Genomic DNA, 19768 nt, shown 5'->3' on the forward strand with positions numbered 1-19768 from the left:
ACCCAAGGGGGAAGAGGGTAAGAAACTCACCGGGGTGAGAGGGGCTGGGGCTCAGAGTGAAGAGCACACCCCTTCCCTGCTTCCCTCCTCTACCACCTTCCTGGGTCACTAGCAGGGTCCTCGGCGCCCCAAGAGTAGCAAGGGCGTGGGGTGGCGTCCTAGCCCCACGCCCTTCGCCAAGAAAAGTATGGGACCCACCATACCAACATCGACCATTTTGTCACAATCACACACATTTAACTAATGTAACTTCAAAATGGATGGGGTAGCGGGAGATTTTTTTAAACATATAAATGGCAGTGATGTGCTTAACTATCATAGATGAGTTTGTCTCTGTAAATGTGAATGAGCCAAACCATCTAATTAAGAAGAAAAGGATTCTCTTGCTTAAATACATTTAAACCAGATTTCTTTGATTTACAAGAAACTCACTATTCTCCAGGTGATTGTGAACAATTACAGAGCACATAGATTAGCAGGGGTTCCTACTCATCTTACAAAAACTGGAAGAATGGCTAGAGTTGTTGAATGTTATATTCCTTTTAAACATACGAAAACCATCACTGAAGATACTAGGAGATTGGGTCATCGTGTCTGGTCTAGATTTGAGCTGTTGAGAAATGGGAAACTTTTTTTGTGAAAAATTTTGCCCATTTTTCATCTGAACATTTTGAATTGGAAACTTTTTGACCAGATGTAGTGTGGCTATAATTACTACATTTTGTTTATATGCACTAAACAGGAACTTTATCAGAACCTTTTCAGATCACCTTAATTGTGTTCTATGATTGGCTTTCCCACTACCTCTCTCACCAAACTCTAAATTACACAAAGATTGTATTACTGACATGCATCTTTCATATGTATGGGGACGAGCTGCCCATCAACACAAAGAACTATTCTTTCTCCCTTAAGGCAAACCACTTTTCTTTTTGAGAATAGGCTTAATTTTGTCCAGTATAGCAGACTGAGATCTTTGGATTAAGCATGCTGTGGGAACAAAATCTCCCTTTGTGATCATGGCTGTATGTTTACTGTTTTGTTTTATTTGTTTGGGTTAGGTAATCCATGACCTGTAATATATTTTTTTCACCTGCCATTGGGGGAAAAAATTGCATGACAGAAAAGCCATACAAGAGCAAAATTCAACTTTTGAAGATTTTGTGTCATATGATACACAGGAAGTTAGTGTGTCTCTTTATTAGCAAGCCTCAAAAATAGCAATAGGAGAGAAATGTCAATGTCTACACATTCTAAAAAAATGAAAAGCTAGCACAGTTCTACAGCAAACTGCATTCTTTAGAAAGTACATAAAGTTTACCTAAAAAAAAATCCATATACCTGGATAGAAAATGTATTAATCTTTGTGGTGAAACTGATGCCTTAGAGACACACATGAGAGGTTTTTTAGAAAGATTTTATTGTGTGTGTGTGGGGGGGGGGAATAACAAAGATAAGTTTCAGCCTGACTGTTTTTTTTTTTTGTTTGGTTGGTTTTTTTTAAAGTAACAATTGAATCACCTCCACTGAAGTCACAGAAGCTTCTTCTACTTCAATATCAGTTAATAAAAACATAAATCTGAATTCTTTCCATAACACTTTACATCTATGATCAGTCTAATGGACAGATCTACAATATGCTAGGTGGGATTCGATTACCAAAAATCACTTCTGAACATTCTAAATTCTGATACTTTACCCTAGGAAATAATCAATCTAATTGAATCTCTTCATAGAGTTCCTGATGGGTTTCTTCCAGAATGCTGTACAGATCAGGCTTATACTATAGCACCTATATTGGCCCACTCTTAAATGAACCATTAATGATCCATAAAAGGGCTGAATCCTTGTATGAAACCACTCTTACCTTACTATTATGTTTTAAAGAGAACAAATTGTCAGAAGGATAATAGAGACAAGGTTGGTGAGGTAATATATTTTATTGAAGAGTGAAGAGATAAGCTTGGTCCAATAAAGAATATTACTTCACCCACCTTGTCTCTCCAATATTCTGGGACTGACATGGCTACAGTGATACCTCCATATCCTTCTCTGCAGTATTCCTCTTCAGAATACAGATTTTAACATATTTACTAAAACGTTGACTTCCTGTCTGAGGGAAGTAATGACATATTTAGTTCATAGTAATTAGGTGGGATTTATCATGGCAATAATAATGTTAGAAAAGCAGTGAATATAAATAGTATAAATAAATGTAAAACACAACATAAATTCCTACCTAGGGGTCTGGGTGACCTTTAAAATTAACTAAAGGTACAATACCAAAATAACTGCACAACTAAAACATCAGCACAGTTCTCTCCCATCCACCCACCACATAAGTCACCTGTAAGCACAATTATTAACCATCAAAGCTCCCAACCATCACGTTTTCATACTAAAGAGCTATCCTCACCAGCCTCTCCTATCCCAAATTCCCCTTCAGATAGATAACCTTCCAGGCCTGCTGCAAAACTCAATAGATTCTGTATACTTTGGGCCAAGTTGTGGAACATGTTCCAAATTCAAGGGGCACTTGCGGAGAACATTTTGCAGCCTCATCCCTGATACAGAGGATTTTAGCCTGAGCAGGTCTGATCACAATCACAGCAGTATGACAGGAAAAGAGAGAGTGTATCTCTTGTAGGAATGTCCCAGTCATTTGGGGCTTTACATGTTAAAAGCAACACCTTAAGCTCTCCTCAGAAGCCAACAGGCAGCCAGTGGTGGATCTCAGGACATTGTCACCTACTCATGGTGAGAAACCCCACTTAAAAAGTGAGATCCTTTGTTTTGCATTAGCCTCAATGTGCATGCTCACCTTATTACAGTTATCCAATCTAAAGGTGACAGACGTGAATCACAAGAGCAAGGTCCATACCCAAGAAGAAAGTAGCCAACCAGATTTGTGCATAGCAAAAAGTAGTCTTGGTCAATGCATCTCTGTAGTCATTCAGAAGCAGCTGGATATCTAACCAGACCCTTAGGTTATTCATATTGGTTACAAATCATGGACATGCATCTTCCAGAAGTCTGGGGGATACTATAACCTCCACAAGCTCTCTGCTTGCCACTCCCAACCCACCATGATAGTCTGACTTTTCTGATGCATATCTCCTCTGACTTTTTGTAACAACTTCTTATATACATCTCATAAGGGGGTGATAAAACAAATCCTTGGGCCTGAAAACAATTGCCTATTAGTGCCCTCTGGAATCTCCCTTTTAAAAGAAACAAAGTCACTGAAGAACAGCCTCTCCTTCCAGAGACCACAAGTGCATCAACAGCATGAAGGTAGCTGATAGATCTAATATCAGCATGGGCACCGGCTCTTTATCCATTGCCAAAAAGTCATTAACCAATGCGACAAAAGGAGTCTCTCTGTGTTGGAATGTAGATTGCAAGGATCAAGGTAACTGGAAACTTCTAGCCACATTGGGAATTGTTTTGCCATCTTTTCTCTAATCTTAACCAAAAATGGAAGATTCGGTGCTGGTCAATAACTGGATAGATTGTCAGCATCATTTGCAATCACTGAGCAGAGGCCGAATATATACTTCCTTTAAACAAGCTGTAACCTATCAGCCTCAAGAGAGAGACTGACAATTTCCGTTAGCAAATAACACAATATTTTCTCAGAGATCTCACTAGCAGTAAGGACAATAACTGTGCTAAAGATTGGTCAGTCTTTTGGCACTAAGAATATTACAATTCTGTCCCAACTTTTCATGGAAGGTCAGCTTAGGTCTTTATAGGACCTGAGAAGAAATATGTCTGTCTTCAACTTTGATATTTTGCCATTAATTATATTCACAATCAGCAGCAAAGTACTAGATTTCTTTAAGATTTTACGATCCCTGGAAAAATCATGGAGCAGGTCCTCAAGGAATCAATTATGAAACACTTAGAGGAGAGGAAAGTGATCAGGAACAGTCAGCATGGATTCACCAAGGGGAAGTCGTGCCTGACTAACCTAATTGCCTTCTATGAGGAGATAACTGGCTCTGTGGATGAGGGGAAAGCAGTGGATGTGTTATTCCTTGACTTTAGCAAAGCTTTTGATACGGTCTCCCACAGTATTCTTGCCGCCAAGTTAAAGAAGTATGGGCTGGATGAATGGACTGTAAGGTGGATAGAAAGCTGGCTAGATCGTCGGGCTCAACGGGTAGTGATCAATGGCTCCATGTATAGTTGGCAGCCGGTTTCAAGCGGAGTGCCCCAAGAGTCGGTCCTGGGGCCGGTTATGTTTAATATCTTTATCAATGATCTGGAGGATGGTGTGGACTGCACTCTCAGCAAGTTTGCAGATGACACTAAACTGGGAGGCGTGGTAGATACGCTGAAGGGTAGGGATCAGATACAGAGGGACCTAGACAAATTGGAGGATTGGGCCAAAAGAAACCTGATGAGGTTCAACAAGGACAAGTGCAGAGTCCTGCACTTAGGACAGAAGAATCCTATGCACTGCTACAGACTAGGGACCGAATGGCTAGGTAGCAGTTCTGCAGAAAAGGACCTAGGGGTCACAGTGGACGAGAAGCTGGATATGAGTCAACAGTGTGCTCTTGTTGCCAAGAAGGCTAATTGCATTTTGGGCTGTATAAGTAGGGGCATTGCCAGCAGATCGAGGGGCGTGATCGTTCCCCTTTATGCGACATTGGTGAGGCCTCATCTGGAGTACTGTGTCCAGTTTTGGGCCCCACACTAAAAGAAGGATGTGGAAATTTTGGAAAGAGTCCAGCGGAGGGCAACAAAAATGATTAGGGGTCTGGAGCACATGACTTATGAGGAGAGGCTGAGGGAACTGGGATTGTTTAGTCTCCAGAAGAGAAGAATGAGGGGGGATTTGATAGCTGCTTTCAACTACCTGAAAGGGGGTTCCAAAGAGGATGGAGCTCGGCTGTTCTCAGTGGTGGCAGATGACAGAACAAGGAGCAATGGTCTCAAGTTGCAGTGGGGGAAGTCTAGGTTGGATATTAGGAAACACTGTTTCACTAGGAGGGTGCTGAAGCACTGGAATGCTTTACCTAGGGAGGTGGTGGAATCTCCTTCCTTGGAGGTTTTTAAGGCCCGGCTTGACAAAGCCCTGGCTGGAATGATTTAGTTGGGAATTGGTCCTGCTTTGAGCAGGGGGTTGGACTAGATGACCTCCTGAGGTCCCTTCCAACCCTGATATTCTATGATTCTATGAAAACATACATGCAAGTCATCATCTTTAAATATACAATGCACTCAGGACATTATATATAGTTTATTATATACAGTCTGACATTATATACAGTCAGAAATACATCCAGCTACTGCACTGTGATGTGGAAGTACCTTCATAATTTTTGTGTCTCCTATATCATTAAGGAAACTAAAACTAACTTATAATATCTATATTGCTACCTTGAAGAAACAACTTTAAATGGATACCTTCTTCTTGTATGTCTGCTGGAAGAGCTGTGGTGAAATTGTATGTTGGAAGAGTTCTTTTATTACACATGCTAGGCTTGATTAAAAACATGATCTTGCAAATTATTGGGCTGTTTATCTTAATCTCCTTTCATTTTGTGGGGTAGATTGTGTCAGGTCCTGACAATGAGCTGAGATAAATTTGTAAACATCTCATCCTTGATGTACAGAATCTACTGGCCAGATCCTGGAAGAGAAATACAGCTCCTGCCTAAACTGAATGGAACAGCAGACTATGGTTTTATACTTTTCATAAAAAAATTATTGCTGCCTAATGAGCAAATGTCAGATTTGTTACTGTGTGGTTGCCATTTTATTGTTAGCCAACATAATTCTTAACATCCTCAAGATTTATATCTCTTGCATTAATGTAATGCAATATGCCAAATTATACCTGATGTAAAACCCCATGGTTCTAGAATCAAGGTCTGTAGAGCTACCAGACAGTTAACATCTCCAGGCTACCATGAAGTTGCAGCTATAACCAATGCATGCTGCACTTCCCATGACCTGCTGTGGACACAGACCATGGCAAGTGCTACCTCAAGGGTTTGAAGGCAGCAGCCCCCAGGGCTCCTGATTGGCTCTGTGCACTATATAAACCCAAGGGCTTGCTGTGTCAGTTCTGAAAGTAAAAAAATTGCTTGAGCCCCAGCACAAATTAAGCACTGCTTTCAGGAAGTATCCAGGCAATAGCGTGTATCTTCTGCGGCTGCCACAACTATTCTATTCTATGCTTTTGAACTCCTAGCTTGAGCACTGCTTGTTTTTGGACATTGCCTCCTGACTTGGACTCTGACCCTCAGTATCGACCCTGGCCTGGAACTGACTACAAACTGCTCGGTTACTCCTAACCTCAAGTTTGCCTCTGCTTTGACACTTGGCCCTTACTGCCCTTGTTGGGGTCCTGACACCTGATTTTATCTGCTGGGTAGACTCTGGTAATGATCTGCCAAATATAGGGGAATCATTTAATCTGTGAACACCTATTGTTTCCTCACATCATTCATTGTATAATTTCATATCCTTATGTTTTATCTAATCTTTTTACTTCAGAAGAAAGTTAGCCTTTTGTTTTATGCTTCAAGGCTTTTCCTTCCAGATTAATTTGTTAAAATTCAATTTTCTCTTCTGTGTTGAATTAAAAAGAATGAAGAGTATATGAAGCAACATGAGCGTGAGTGAACTTTCCAGCAGCATTATATGGATGTTTATATTTTTTGCCTTTTCAACCATGAATTTTTATATGAAGATCTTTGTAACCAGGTTCCCATCATTGTATTTTCTCTCTCTCTCTCTCCCCCCCCCCCGTTCATTTTAAGTCTCTCATAATTTTCCATGCACAATTTAAAAAAAAAAAGTCACCCCTTCAGTAAAATATTTTCTGTGGCATTCAACTTACTAATACACCTCTACCCTGATATAATGCTGTCCTCGGGAGCCAAAAAATCTTACCGCGTTATAGGTGAAACCGCGTTATATCAAACTTGCTTTGATCCGCCGGAGTGCGCAGCCCCCCTCCCCCCCCGAAGAGCACTGCTTTACCGTGTTATATCCAAATTTGTGTTATATCGGGTCGTGTTATATCGGGGTAGAGGTGTATCATATAACAGCATCTCTCCAATTTCCCAGTAATTGTGCCATGAGAAGAAGGTGAGTGCTCATGTATGTGGATTAATTCTTTCTTGGACCATTGCTGTTCACTATTTTTGTTTTGTTCAAAACACCTTTGTAACTTTCAAATAGCTCATTTGTCTCCTCATTGACCTTACTTTAAGGCAGAAATCCTGGCACAAAGCCAGAAATCCAAAACAAAAGGAAAATACCTGGGAAATGTCACAATGGTTAAAGATTAGTAAAGCATCTTACTGTCAGGAAAAATGAAATTGAACAGATAGTTCACAGATGCCTTTTCCTCTTAATCTGAATTTATTGAAGTCCTCTGTGTCTGGCTAGGCAATAAATTGTCTAAAAATAAACGTTTTCCCTTTTCTCCTACATAATATGTAATAAAATGTTAATCTGTGTGATTCCTACATGTATCATTAGATATTGGCATGACCAAGACTTAAACTTGTGAAGAATATGCGACACATAAATCTTGGCTCCTTCTTTAATTGCAAAAATAGTGACTATTATGCAGCTGATATTGCAAATTCAAAAATATTCTGTACTTTAATTAGGCTTACTTTATTTAAGTGCTAAAGGCTGAAACAGGCCTGCAATTGCTGGAGTGCTAATAATACATAATATAGTCAATTGCAAACAGCAGTCTAATTTGTTGATTTCAAGTGAGGTGTAATTATATTGCTTCATTTGCTGAGCAAATCATAAGACAGTTTCTCTACATCAGCCTGATTGTGTAATGAAGAGCTAATTACAAACAGCAGTGTTCTTGCAGTAAATTTATTGTAACTGTTGATGCCAGGTTGGCTCTAGTGTGAAAATGGCTCATTAGTACATTAACAAAAGCAACAGTGGAATACTGCCCAGTGCAAGCTTACCATTCTCTCCATTTCAGGAGGCTACGGTGATTACATGCTTCCCCATGTAATTACTAAGAAAATAGTGTCTGATTTAGTTTTGCCACTTTTTTTTTGAAAGAACTAAATGGCATTTTTAGAAATTATTTGAAAAGCCTTCTTGTCAGCCTTTCATGTCTGCTACTTTATGCCAGGTGTGCTCTGGACATGAAATTTGACTAGAAGCTGTTTTAGGTGCCATGCCATTGGTGACAACTGAAGTCTGGTATGTCAGCTTCCAAATGCTCTGCCCTCTAAAATATTTTTTTCCATTGCTGTGATGTCACATGTCAAATGGGAAGTCACAAGACCAACAGCTGACTGCTGCCATTCTCATGTTTGTGTCAGCCCTATACTAGCTGAGAGATTCTAGCTTGGATGTGGATATTTTCTTTCTTCCAATTAAGTTGGAAATGATAGTGTGCTGGTGCAATAGCTCTAGCACTTAATCTGAATTTTGTTAATTGCCTTGATTAACTGGATGGGTTGGTGATCTGAACCAGCCATTGGGCTGATGCATGTCTGGGTTCTGTTTTCTGACTATTCCAAAGTCTTCATTAATCAGTGTTTTAAAATAATTTCTTTGAGTTCTATGAAGTGTGCCTTCTTAGAGGTAGCTTCAAACTATCAGAATACTTTATTTCTGAATAGATGTATGCAATTGACTGATTATTTTTTTAAGCCTGGCAGCCACAGTAGACCGTATACTAGCATACACAAAGGCTTTGATATCTTGTCATCAGTTAAATGGTGCATTGGGCCTGACTTCCTATGAAATTGCCTGATATGCTTTCTAACCTGGCACAGTAGCACTAAATACAATTTCTTCCTTGTGAACCTGCAGTGTCGTCTTATTTACCTTATAAACCCACTTAGCAATAGGTAAACCTTGGTATTATGGTTTGATTTGGGTAAGGACCCAAAATACAGATCCCCATGCACATACTTATCAGATCTGCAGAAATGGGCGTAGTCATACAACTCAGACTTTTTTGAGAGATTTCTGAGATTTAACTCCAGCATTCCAGAAAGACACATTTTGCTGTGCTAAATCAGATCAGTGTTCTAATTCCTGATTCTGTGTTTTTAGACTGTCTTCTGAATTTGTGCCCCAATTCCATAAATACCTCCATTCTAGGGTTCTTTTGGTTTTGTATAGCTGCATTTCAAATATATATTTCTTATGGGTCACAGGCCTGGTCCCAAGAAGTCATAAGTACATCTCCCATTCAACTCTGCACCTTTTAGATCCAGACCCTTTATATATATATATATAAAGGGTGTGTGTGTGTGTGTGTATATATATATATATATATATATATATAGTGTGTGTGTGTGTGTATATATATATATATATATATATATACACACACACACACACACTATGAAAAATAGTTTACAAGAGGAGTATTTTAAAATAGAAAAGATACTGTATATTGTTCTCGTCTTTAGCACCATGTTGTAACCTAAAACCTGGAGCATTGTTAGAGTTATTGCTTAGATCTTCCTCTTGGAAGTAATGTGCCCACATCTGCTGTAATCAGGGGTGAAAGTAACTTAAATCTCTTACCGGTATGCAGAGCTCCCGGGCAAGGTGTGTGTGTGGGGGTGCTCCGGGCCCCCAGAAGGGGCGGTACCTTGGGTGGAAGGGGCAGGCCAGTGTTGCTGGAACAATTTTTAGGGTGGTGGTGCTGAGCTGCATGCCTCCTGTTGCTCCTGTCTGCGCCCCTCACCGCCCCTAGCTGGGACCACAGCTGGGAGCAGCTGTGGAGCCCCGGGACTCCGGGGCCGGCGACTGCAGAGAGGCCGGTGGCCGGGACCCAGGACAGCTGCCCCTTTCCCCCCCCCCCCCCCGGTCGGCGGCCCTTCTGGTAGGGTCCTTAAAGCACTGCTGTGGCAGCCCTTTAACGTCGGCTGTGTATCGGCCCATACCGGCAGCCACTTTCTTACCGGTACGCTGTACTGGCTTACTTACACCTCTGGCTGTAGCACTATAGAGGGGGGCCATTATTTCTACTTTTACATCTTTATGAAATCAAACAAGACAGTTTTCATATTTCTATCTGTTTCACTCATTTAAAATGTTCCATTTGTCACTTCCCAAGACTATGGGCGTGGAGGTGAAAAACACTTTTTTAAGTGAAGTAGTTTTTCCACACTAGACTATACATCAGAGGAGCAGAAAGAAAAGGTACTGGAATTTCATGATAGCTGATTTATTGTCTTACAAGTGTCAACTGATGCAATCAAATTAAATGTCATGTGCCTTCCTCAACAGAAGACAGAGTCCTCTCCCTTCCTTCCCACCCAAAAAAATGCTGGCAGAATTTTGTAGCCAATCTATTTTAACCATCTTGATGTGATATGTCTGCCCTATGACAGAGCATTTGTCACCAAAGGGCCCTATCTTAATCCTATTGAAGTCAGTGGAAATAGAATCGAGGATTTTCAGCAGGCTTCCGTTGGCCCTGTACCAGGTATCAGAGCAATCAGAAAAAGTATAGGTTGGTTGAAGGAACGTTTCTCAGCTGGAAGGGCTCATAGCTTTCTATTCTTATCTTACATGTGTAGTCCAGCCTTGTAGCGCTGGTCTACATCTTCATCCGAGTCTCCTCACCATCCCCCACTCTTCCAGTGATACCAACCTCCATCTCTCATTCATTTCCTTGTCCTATTCTTGCCCCTGTGCCCTCTTTTAAACAATGCATGTCTTTACTATCTCTTCACCAAGCTACCACCCTCTCATTCATATCCCTCCTTAAAGTAAGTGTGTTCCCTACAAGAATTGAATTAAACAAGAAAACACCCATCCCTTAGGGGAAAAAAGAACCATCAAGATGTACACATGCCTGAACTAAGTGCATGACTTTCTTATTTGGAACCTTTATCCTGTCTCACCCCTTTCCCCAGATTCTCCACCTCCCTCCTCCTGCCATGTGTATTTATTACCCTTATTTGTTGACATGACAAAAACCTAGATTGTAATTAATCACTCTGAGTTGGCTCTCTGTGAGAGGTCCTCATTGGAGAGGACCATATAAACTTCCTCAGCCTACAGAAGTTAAAATGACAATACAGTTCAAGGTCATCTACCCATTATTTCATCCGGTTTCTATAGGCTACAGTTGTACTATATTTTTATTTATTACTTTACACTGCTTAGATTTTATCAGTCTTTTAATTTCCATGCTTATGATTACATCTAGTGTGAACTTTACAAAATCAATACCTATAGTTCTGTTTGCAGCTGTAAAACTATGTGGAATGACACTACACAAGTGATAAATGCTTTGGCCCATATAGAAAGCACCATTTATTCTAAAGTCATGGCGACTCAGAAGGCTGAAGATGATAAACGGATACACGAGAATGCAGGATTATTCATGCGCTTGACAGGTTCTATGACAACAATGCCATAGAATTTTTATATTAATGTTTAATATGTGTAAATGTGGCATTTCTTTTATGAGCATTACTGTCATTTCATATTTTAGTGCCTCACCATTTTAATTATATTCAGTTTCCAGTATCTATTCTAGGGGGCTGATTTTTTTGAGCTGTGTGGATGAGTAGCTTCATATAAGGCATTGGAGGAACAAAGAGAGACAAAGCTCCCATCTTTGCTAGCAGAGAATTATTACATGTGGTAAATATATATAAAAATGCTAAACCATGAGACATACAGTTAAGGTTTTCCTTATAAAATATAAAGTAGATTTATCATTCCCCTTAAAATTTTCCCATGTGGTCTAAAATCTCCAGTTCGTATGTCAAGTGTTTTGGGTTTTTTTTTTTTTTTTTTTTTAAATAGGCATAAAACATTTGAGGAGAGGAGAGATGTCAGCAACTGGTATCTCTCTCTCTTCATGTTGCCATACATGCAGTAGTCTTTACTGGATGTCTTGTCTGTTGTTTTTGGCAACAGAGAAAGTCATCTGGAAGCTTCCTTAGTTGTTGTTTTTTCCCCTTTCTTTTCTAGATACTTGGTTAAAGCCTTATGAATCCAGTTATCTTTGATTAACACCTTCTCTGCAGGAATATATATCCCTTAAAATTTATTTGGCAACTTGTGTATTAAAAGACAAGAGATTACACATTCATACCAATTTATCAGTTGGTTAAACACCACTTAACACTATCTAAATTCATCCCCATTATGTTGAATTTGTACTAATAGTGTCCTGTTTAAGCAATGGTTATTGCCATTCAGTATCATTAGCTAAATCAGTTTCCTGGGGGATATCTTAGTAAAGTGACTGTCCCAATTCAGCATGTTCCAATTAAGCAGAGTATTTGGTAATAGAATATTACACTTACACAGCACTTCTCATGAAGTGGTTCATGATGATTACATATATAGAACTACTGGACTACAACTGCCTCTGTGGTAGAGGGCAGCTGCTAACTGGCACCTAAGAAACTGCAGTTTAATGGGGAGAGGGGAAATTTTGAACAATAACATTGGGGCAAACACACATTTTTACAATATGCAGCACAGGCTCTTTAACTTCGGCTCGGTGTAGTCAGAGCTTAAGTTTTTAGGAACTTGTCTGAAAAGTCTTTATAATAAACTATATATGGCTGTATTTGTCTCTGTAAACAATGGACTGAGTAAACTCTGGTGCTGTAGGAGGAAATTATTAATACTATTAAGATAGTGATTTATGTTTTCAAATATCAGTTTAAATAGTATATAGCTAACCCTCACAATCCTCCTATGATATAGATAAGAGGGTGCTTTTATTCCCTTTTCATAGCTGGGAAGACAGAGGCACAGAAAGGGTAAATGACATAGCCAAGGTCACAGAAGTCAGTCTCAGAAGTAGGATAAGAGAACCCTGCTCTTCTGATTCACTCCCAATAGACTTCCTTGCCCATTAGACAAGTCATTTTAAACTCTGAGCATCTTCATATTGAAACCCATTGCATTGGTCCCATTGCCAGAAGCCACAAACCCAAGGGGAAGAGCGAGAGGAACAGGTCAGTTACTTGACTAACACATCTGTTTGTGCAACAGGCTACATAACTTATGAGATTTTTGAAAACTGTAAAATGCACAGTATGGCACCTTTCTAAATATCACTTTAGTACTAATGCCCTTTCTCCCTGTTAAAGTTGCCTTCCCAAAAGATGCCTGAATGGATGCACTTACACATAATAATAAGTGGTCTGACAAATCCTATGAATTTGGCTTGTACCTTTCATCTGATTTATACCTAGAAACAAGTTATATTGAACAAGATGTCAGCTGTTACACTGAGTGATATGTACACATTTCCAATTTGGAAATTTTTTACACATTCACAACTCAAGTGACTGATTGAATTTGGTTGAAACTTAAAAAAATAATCATTTCTGGGTTGAGATTGCTGGGGGGGGAAAATTCCCAAAAAGTCCCCCCCCCCAAACACAAGAGATAGAAAAAGGAAAAATTATGATGGAATTTGCATGTCAACTTTAATTATAGAGGTCATTGCCATTATACCATAACTACTGCAATATAAAAATATAATTACATTATTGTTGCTTTAAGAGTTGTGCCCTGTGGAACCAAGGTTATATGTGGGAACTGATATCCTGGTTACCATCTTGTGTTAATTCTACTGAGCAGTGAATTCTCCTGAGCACTATTTAAGTTTTAGAACTTTTGTTTTCAATTGCAAAAGCCGTTTGAGATTGCTTACTCTCAAATGCAGTTTCAATGGAAAATGAAGCATAAAGCTTGGAAAGAAGCCATGGACACTGACCACTAAAAGGAGTAAATCACAGATCATGCTTTAAGTGCTCTGCTAGTGATTTATGAAGTAGAGGTATGGACCTAATTGTTTGTAAGTGTCCAGTAATTTTGGGTATCTCAGATTCAGGTGCCCAACTTTAGAAATCTAGGGCCTGATTTTCAGTGGCTCCATTGATTTCAGTTAGAATGGTTTTGCTCAGCACTTCTGAAAATCATCCCCCCATATCTCAAAATGGACTTCAAAAACCGATGTCAAACACAAAATTAATGGACCCTTTAAATTTTGGCCATAAAATGATTGCAAATTGTAAACAATTATATTAGTAATAGACAAAGTCCAGAAGCTTGGAAGGTTCAATTCAGATAAGTATAAAAAAGTATCCTCATCTGAAGCTTTTCTGAACCTGTACAACATTTGAAATAAGCAGGCTTGTGACAGGGCACCACTCTTTACACAGCTCTGATGGCCCCTCGGCTTGGCTCATATGGGGAATTAGCTCGCCACTGTCCATGCCCTGTCCAGCAGTCATTCAGTCTGTTGCCTCAGTCACTTGCTCTGTGGCCCCCCACTCACTGGTCAGAAGCTGCAGCGCCTCTTCTTCGTGGCTTAGTCCTCCAGCCAAGTCACAATCATTCTCCCATTCAGGGTTCCCACCAGTGTCTCTCCACACAGTTGCCATGTTGACTGTGCCACTCCCAAAGTGGCTTGTAGGGAACCCTGGCCCACCCTCTACACCAGGTTCCAATCCAGGGGTCCTCGAATCAACAGTTATGGTCTGTTCTCTCAGCCTTTACTGTTCCTTCCTTGGATTGCTTCCTACACTTCTATTATAGGCTCCTACTCTCCACCCTTGTATCAGAGAATATGACTGCAGACTTTCTCATTGCAGCCCTAGAGCTCTGTTGCCAGCTCCCTGGCTTTATAGAAGCCCTGCCTGTTTCTACCCAGGTGATCTTCATCCCTAATTAAGTCTCATAGATGCCTAGCTTCCCTCCATGTGCAGCTTCTGGCTAATTGGCCCTTCTTGCTTATATTAATTCCTCTAGGACTACTGTGGCTCTCTTTCTCTTCCATACTGACTCAAACTCCCACTGTCACCTTGTGTTAGCTGTTGCTTCTATTTTTGACAATCTGTTTTTTCATAATCAGATATTCAAGGGGAGTAAGGCAGCCACCTTATTGTGTCCTTCTTGGTTTGTAGATTCTCTTGAGAGTAAGGGAGTGAGGTGACCCATTCTTCCTCTTTGAACAACAGCTGGGTGACAGCTTTTGTGCCTGAACTTCCTACTTCTTGGAGTACTCCACATTACAGTCACATATTACTTGTCACAGAGATCATTGTGTGTAAGTACCTAGGAACAAAATTAAAATTGAAGAGAACTATAGCAGTGAGACCCAATGGAAAGCAGGGCTGGCTCCAGGCACCAGGCATCAAGCACATGCTTGGGGCGGCGCCTGGTAAGGGGCGGCCAATCTTGGAGTGGCGGGGGGGGCAGCGCAGCGCGGCGCTCGGCGGGGGGGGGCGGGCTCCGGCGGCGTGGTGCGGTGCGGCGCACGGCGCGCAGCGGGGCGGGGGGGGCGGGCTCTGGCGGCGTGCGGCGCTCAGCGGGGGGCTCCAGTGGCGCTGGGGGGGGGGGCTCCGGCGGCGCTCGGCGTGGGGGGGCGGGCTCCGGCGGCGCACGGCGCTCGGGGGGGGGGTCTCCGGCGGCGCTCGGCAGGAGTGGGTGGGGGGCGGCGCTCGGCGGGAGGGGGCGGGGAGGCGGCGCGGCGCTCGGGGGGGGGGGTTCCGGCGGCACGGCGTTCGGCGGGGAGGGCTTGGGGGGGGGGCGGCACTTTTTTTTGCTGCTTGGGGCAAAAAAGTTAGAGCCCATCCAGAGAAGATCATCTGCTGCTAGAGGAGTAGAAGGAGCGCATGTGCGAGGAAACCTAAGGATACCTTGCACTGGAGCTAAGTGTGAAGCTGTCTGCGTGTGCCATATGTTATGCTTCTGAAAAAAATAGGAATTGAACTTTGTGTTAGTATCTAGTGTATCTTTCTCTTCTTAATACCTTAAGCAGAATAGTCATCTCATACCAAGTTCTCATATTTTTGTAAGTAGACAAATGTAGACTACATAATTTATGGCAAATTTGTGCTAAAATATTTAATAGAAACTATTGTGACTACAGTTATCTGCTTTCTTCAGTTTAAATGGCAAAATGGATTAAGGATTTGGATTAAGGTACCATACTTTGATGATGATGATAAAGAGTATGATGAGTTTCAGGTAGTAAAGAGAGGATTAAAGCTTCTGACTTTAGCTTTACAGCCTTTCCATAGCTCAGTTTAGTACTAACCCAGCTCTACAAATGAGCTGGACAAATACTATAAAAATTAATATTTATTCCAATTTTGTGAGTATTATGTTCATGCACCTCTTTGTGTTTGCTCTCTGAATTTTCTAGCAAAAAAGTTAACTGGCAAGCATATTCATAGAGATGGTGAACTTTAAGAAAATATCAAATATTTACAAAAGTTAATTTTTCAAATTATAAATGTGAGAATTGTAGGAGTCATGCTCACCCAATCAGGGATCTAAAACACACCTTGTTTCTGTGTAATCAATCAATTTTATTTCTAATTTGTCAAGGTTATTTTGAATCCTAATCCTGTCCTCAAGTGCTAGCAAACCCTCCCAATTTAGCGTCATCTATAAATTTTATAAGCACACTCTGCATTCCATTATCCAAGTCATTATTGGCAAATATTGACTAGTAGTGGACTCAGGACAGATCCCTGCTGAACCCCACTAAATCTGTCTTCTCAGTTTGATAGCGAACCATTGATAACTACCCTTTGAATACAGTTTTGCACCCACTTTTGTAGCTTTATCTAGACTATATTTCCCTATGAGAATGTCATATGGGACTGTGTCAAAAGCCTTACTTAAAATCAAGATGCATCACGTCTACAGCTTCCCGTATTCGCTAGGCCAGTAATCCTATCAAAGGAGGAAATTAGGTTGGCTTGGCATGATTTCTTCTTGACAAATCAATGCTAGCTATTACTTATGATCTTCTAGATGCTTACAAATTAATTGTTTAATCATTTGTTCCTGTATCTTTCCAGATATCTAAGTAAGGCTGACTGATCTAGAATTCCCTGGGTCATCTTTATTCCCCTCTGTAAAGATAGCTATATATTTGCCCTTCTCCAGTCCTCTGGGATTTCCTCCATGAGTTATCAAAGATAACCACTAACAGTTCTGAGATTGTTTCAGCTTGTTTCTTAAGCAGCACCCTAGAGTATGTTGACACAGCAAAGAAAAACCCACGGCTGGCCAATCCCGGCTGACTCGGGGTTGAGCTGCAGGGCTGTTTCATTGCTGTGTAGGCTGCCAGGCTCTGAGACCCTCCCACCTCACAGTGTCCTAGATCTAGGGCTCTAACCCAAGCCCAGACGTACACAGCAATGAAACAGCCCCACGAGCCTGGCATGAGTCGGATGGCATGGGCTAGCTATGGGTGTCTAGTTGCTGTATAGACATGTCCCTGTGGTGCGTTTCATCAGGCCTGGCTTATTTGAATTCGTCTAACCTATCTAAATATTCTATAACCCATTCTTTCCCTATTTTGGCTTATGTTCCTTCACCCTTGCTGTTGGTATTACTTGTTAAGTATCTGGTCACAATTTGCCTTTTAGTGAAGACTGACACAAAATAGGCATTAAACACCTCAGCTCTCTTGATACCATCCATTATTAGCTCTCTTTCCCCATTATGTAGATGACCCACACTTTCCTTCATCTTTCTCTTGTTCCTAATGTGTTTATGAACCTCTTCTTATTGTCTTTTAGTTAATTCACTTACTGTGAGTAAGTGTGCATGCACAATCACAATAACTGTGCATGCACAGTGGGTGTGTAATTGCAGGAGCATTTCCAACACCTAATGGCGTGACTAAACTCTGATAATCTGGCCTATTACTTCTAAGGTAAAAATCAATTAAGCTTAATTCCATTTTTTCTGCAACCATACATACACATGCATGCCACAAGGTGTTGCAATGGAACCTGGCATCTCTAATTTTAGCAACCACAACCATCCACGATATAGAATGAGAGAAAGATAGTTTGTATAGTATGAGCACAGAAGTGGGAGTTAAAAACTCCTCATTTCTAGCTCCTATCCTCAAAGTGTATTCCCTCAGTGGTTTTGAAAAGTCACTTACTATCTGCCTCATTTTCCCCATTTTACAAATAACATTTATTTGCAGCTCACTTTGAGGACAAAGGAACTCTTTACAGCACTGCTAAGGATAATATAATTCTTGTTCCTTCTCCATACATCATTATTTGTAACTGAAATAAGGTAAAATATTCCTTTGTGTCTCTACAGAATTAACTTTTCACACTTGGAAGGTTAATTTGGCTCCGAGCAGAATGAGCAATGGCAGATTGCTTTAACCAGAAGTGTATAAATAGAAATTTGACAGCATGTGCATGTTCTCACTTAAGAATCCTGTTCTTGACTCACAACTGGTATGTAACATGATAATTTGGTGGTGTACACTTGCACTTCTCTGTGAAGATGGCATGGGGCCCATTTCTAATAGGTGCCAAATCAACGTTTTTAGAGAGGAATCCTGCATATTGCTGCAAATGCCATCTCTGCTACAGAAAGGTCATCTGTTTTGACAGTGCTGACAAATGTGTCTATCATGATACTTTTTATATTTATGTACCGAGAAGGAATATTTGAATAGTGAAAGTAAAGGAGACACCTGTGCCTGGCCACGAAGCAAGATATATTGTAAAAATCACCTTGAAGAGTATAGCGAGGCGCAGCTGGGCCCCTACTGCCCTCACAAACCAGTCAGGGATGCCTCAGGTTGATGCAATCACCAGTGTATTTTATTTATACAGTAAGTCCCCACTTAACAACCTCTCGCTTAACGTTGTTTCATTGTTATGTCCCTTCTCCATTACAGAACATGCTCTCCTATAATGTCGTTTGGCCACCTGCTTTGTCCATGGCTGACAGCCCTCCTATCAGCTCCCCTACACCCCATCCCAGCGCCTCCCGCCCACCGGTGGACCCTGCGGATCAGCACCTTCCCGCTGCTCCCCCCACCTCCTGCCCGTGGCACTCAGCTGTCGTGCGGCATTCAGGAGGATGGGGGGAGGAGCAAGGACGCGGCGCGCAGCCTCGCGGGAGGCACTGTGGGGGGCACGTAGGGGAGCGGATGGGGGGCTGCCAGCCTGTTTAATACCTGTATTAAATTGCTTGTTTTAAATGTGTATAATGCCTTTTGTCTAGCAAAAAAAAATGTCCCTGGATCGCTTCTCTGCTCTCTGAGCTCTGGTCAAGTGTAGTATCTGTTCTTATCAGTTTAATATCTGATATGTCCTTTATTTGAACCTAACCCGCTTCCCCCCCCCCCCCCCCCATTTACATTAATTCTTATGGGGAAATTGAATTCGCTTAACATTGTTTTGCTTAAAGTCGCATTTTTCAGGAACATAACTACAATGTTAAGTGAAGAGTTACTGGATCTATTTCCCACCATCACCTTACTATCTATATACAGGATTTTGGAGCCAGGCTTCACAAGCAGAAAACCAGAGCCACCAGTCCCTCTCAGCCTCTGGCCTCTCCTTTTACCCTGCTCCGCAGCCCTTTTATAGCTCCTGGCTAATTAGGCTGGTAGCTGTTGCTAGTTGCCAGGCAGGCACAGGCCTATTCAGCCAGCTCCAATCTACTCCTCTTCATTAGAACGGGTGTGGCGGGGGGCTGATTAAGCACTCCTTGCCCAGCACCCAGTCAAAGAGGAAAATATAACAGATTTTTGAGCAATGCTACACACCTGGCCCAGGACAAATATTTTGTCTTTTTTGCTAATGAAAATGGCTTAATAAAGGATTTTGCTATAAAAATCCACAAATCCACCACTTTGTTCTCCTTTAAAACTCACTTCTCTTGGGCCTGGTCTACACTAGGAGTTTATATCGAATTTAGCGCCGTTACATCGAATTAACCCCGCACCCGTCCACACCACGAAGCTATTTAATTC

General features: G+C 41.3%; 1 protein-coding gene and 1 pseudogene across 1 annotated transcript in view; both read left to right on the forward strand.

Annotated features, from left to right (window-relative positions):
• The window catches only part of GALNTL6 (polypeptide N-acetylgalactosaminyltransferase like 6), a 976122-nt gene that overhangs the window by 539459 nt on the left and 416895 nt on the right, over nt 1-19768 (forward strand). The gene's annotated exons all lie outside the window — the stretch shown is intronic.
• LOC135879798 (U2 spliceosomal RNA) lies at nt 19034-19249 on the forward strand (annotated as a pseudogene).

This window comes from Emys orbicularis, chromosome 5, assembly GCF_028017835.1.
Source record: "Emys orbicularis isolate rEmyOrb1 chromosome 5, rEmyOrb1.hap1, whole genome shotgun sequence".
NCBI classification, from domain to species: Eukaryota; Metazoa; Chordata; order Testudines; family Emydidae; genus Emys; species Emys orbicularis.